This window comes from Octodon degus, unplaced genomic scaffold (genome assembly GCF_000260255.1).
Source record: "Octodon degus isolate 3935 unplaced genomic scaffold, OctDeg1.0 scaffold00018, whole genome shotgun sequence".
NCBI classification, from domain to species: Eukaryota; Metazoa; Chordata; class Mammalia; order Rodentia; family Octodontidae; genus Octodon; species Octodon degus.
Window position 1 is genome coordinate 492,378 of NW_004524594.1, and position 3,398 is coordinate 495,775.

Consider the following 3,398-nt stretch of genomic DNA (forward strand, 5'->3'; position numbering starts at 1 on the left):
AAAGAGGATATGGTAGCACATCTCTGTAATCCCAGCACTCGGGAGGCTGAGACAGGAGGATCATTGCACGTTTGAGATCAACCTGGGCTGCCCAGTGAGCTCAAGGTCAGCCTGAACTGCATAGTAAGGCCCTGTCTCACAAAGACCAAAAGAAAACAGGAGGCTATTCTTGGGAAAGATAGGCAACAATTAAGCAGAAAATTATCAGAGTTTATTATGTGTGTCATGGCTTGGAGTGTTTGCAAAGGGAACAATGCAATACAGTACACACTATATGAGATTATTTATATCATATAAAAAGAATCATATACAAAAAAGGAGGACAGGAAACATATCCACACACTAAAGACCGAAGAATCCAGCCGAGGGCCTGGATCTCACAATAACATCCTGCGTGATCCCACTGAAGACCTAGCGCTCACAGCAACGCCTCCCACGAGTCCAGCTGGAGGCCTAGAGCCACCACAGTGTCTCCACGCAGCCCTGCTTCACAGATCTGCCTGGGAAGACCCAAAGGTCAGTGGCGGAAGCTAGACAGCCAGCGCCAGCAGGATGAAGGCTCTGTGCCAGCAGGCCGAGGAATCCGCACTGGGGCGGGGAAGCAGCGCTCGCTGTAACTGCAGAGCTGCCCCGAAAGTAACACAGCCAGCCTCGGCAACAGTGAGGTCTTTTTTTTTTTTTAATGAGTGCAATTACTTGATTTTATTCTACACTAGGCAGTGGGCACAAAGCAATCCTCCTTAATAAAGTTGACAATTAGCTTTACTCAGAAGATTTTTAATAATGCACATTAAAAAAAAAAGTATTCATCCCACAAATTGTTCTGTAATGCAAATATACAACAGCTTGGAAAACAACATTTAAAAAACAAAAGCCAATGTAAAAAGACGGAGTAAAACAACGACCCCGTACACGTTTTTGTGGCTCAGATTCTCCAGTTTTCTTACTGTGTCATCAGTGTCGGAAATCTGCTCCTTCAGCTGGCTCCCCTGCTCTGGATTTAAAGAAATACCTTTTCTTCCTGCCTTCATTTCACCCTCTGGATCCATCCAATATTCTCTAACATCAATTAGAACTTGCCCTTTAAAGTCCGGAATGCTGACATATCTTATTTTCCCATCTGAAACAAGTTATCACCTCTGCTGCTGCTGCTGCTGCTCTGCTTGGAAGATGACAGAGCTCCTGGAGTGTCACCAGTCTTCTGCTTCTTTATGGGCTTTTCTGGAGCAACTTGCTTTTTCCTCTTTAACTTTTTGTCAACTTCACTGTCAGCATCGCTACTTGAAGAGCTTGAAGAAACAAGTTCCTCGGATGCAGGCGCTGCTCCGCGGCTGCAGTCGACAGCCTCCTGCTCGCCTGAGCTCCTCCACGGATGAGGAAAGACCATCGCCATCAGGAAAGCCGGCGGCGGGACAAGCTTCTCCCGGACCCCCTCCGGATCCAGGAGGCAATGCCCAAGGACCAGAGCGCCCCCAAAGTGACCCGTAGCCATTCTCAGCAACAACAAGGTCCTGAGCCCCTTCTCCGACTCCAACGAGAACAGCCAAGTTCACCAGCAAAGCCAACGTGACAAGGTCTCCCAGGAGAATAGTCCCAGCTTCCAGAAGCTTCCCCAACAGCCTCCTCTTCTGTCCAATTCTGCCTGTTATGCAGCAGGCGACAATGCTCAGGTGGGCCTCCCACACCCAGCACCGCAGTGGCTCAGGCCAGCTGGGTGTGACAAGTTGACCACCAGCTGGCAATCCACCCCAGTGTGTCTGTTTATTCACATAAACACATCCTTGAGAGCTTCTTGGAAACCCTGATACAAGTGGAAATTTGTGTTCAAATGTGAGGTGCCTGGTTGTGATACACAGCCAGGGCGGAGGGTCACGGGCATCCACTCTCCCTTCCTGCAAAAAGAAGGCTAGAGGACAGTTTCCTGCACAGAGACAACAGCGTCAGCCAGGCGTGGCGGCGCATGCTGTGATCCCAACACCGGGAGGCTGAGGCAGCGGGACTGGAGGATCCCTGCTTCAAAGCCAGCCTGGGCTACCTAGGCAGACTGTGCCTCAGGGAAGGGGAGAAGGGAGGAGGGAGGGGAGGGGAGAGGAGGAGAGGGGAGGAGAGGGGAGGGGAGGAGAGGGGAGGGGGCAAGGGAAAGGGAGGTGCAGGGAGGTAGTGAGGGAGCTCCTCTCTTCAAAAGCTTTTAGCACGTTTTGTAAGTGAGCAGAGCATGGTGGCACAGGCCCATAATCCCAGAATTTGGGAGGCTGAGGCAGGAGGATCACCATGAGTTTGAGGCCAGACTGGCTACAAAGTGAATTCAGGGCCAGCCTGACCTATACAGTGAGACCCTATCTAAAAAAAAAAAAAAAGAAAAGAAAAGTTAGGCCAGGGGGATAGCTCAGCAGCATAAGCACCTGTCTGGCAAGTGCAAGATCCTGAGTTCAATCCTCAGTATGAAAAACAAAAATAAAACAAAAAAGTCGTAAGTGAATCTTAAATTCTTTGTTACAAATCAGATCAAATTAGTTTTCACCTGCAAAGGCCCCTTCAATCCCAGCCGCTGGGGAGGCTGAGGCAGGAGACTGTCAGGTTCAAGCACAGCCGGGGCAGCTTAGTGACTTAGTGCGACCCAGCCTCAAAACAGATTGCTGAGGATATAGCTAGTCAAGGCCTGGGTTCTATGTGAGTAGCAGAAAATAACATGATCCATGAGCCCCATGTGCTACGCTAGACATCAGCAGGAAGCGGCTCCCAGGCTCTGCTCAGGGATCCCCTCAGAGGTGTGACACTGGGCAGAGACTGGAAGGACAGGGACAGCAGCAGAACAGAACCAAGCCCTGAGGAGACAGAGCTTGGTGCCCAGGGGCCTGGTATGAGGGGTTGGGAGCTCACCTCCTGCGCATGGTCACCTCTGCCCTGAGGTCCTGGAGCGACAACCTGAGGTCCCCCACCGACACATGTCTCTTGGGGGGTTCTGCCCCTGCCATGGCCACGGGTCCTGTGCGATGCAGTCAGGCCCGGAGCTCCAGCCCAGCTCTTCCTCCTCCTGCCCCCATTCTTCCCTCCCCCTCCTCCTGAAGAGCCCCAGGGTCACCAGACACATGCATCGGATTGGGCATCCCGCTACAGGGACAGAGGGGCAGGTGCCCTGCTCCACAGGGCCCCCCAGGCTGCCCTGTTTCCGCCCAAGGTCGCCTCAATGTCACCTCTCCGTGAAACCTCCGAGGCCACCTTCAAACCCAGCCCCAGGTAGCCTTGCATCACTCCTTGTCACAAAGCCCTCATGCTGAGTCCTCTCCCTTTTCTTTTTCCACTTTGGGGACCAAACCCAGCACTTTCTTCCTTTTTTTTTTAATTATTTATTTATTTATTTTGTGTGTGTATGTGTGGCCAGCTCAGCCCACCAAGGG

General features: G+C 51.7%; 1 pseudogene; it reads right to left on the bottom strand.

The window, feature by feature from the left end:
* Positions 1 to 418: 418 nt before the first annotated feature.
* Positions 419 to 1,492, bottom strand: LOC101585397 (annotated as a pseudogene).
* Between the last annotated feature and the right edge of the window lie 1,906 nt (positions 1,493 to 3,398).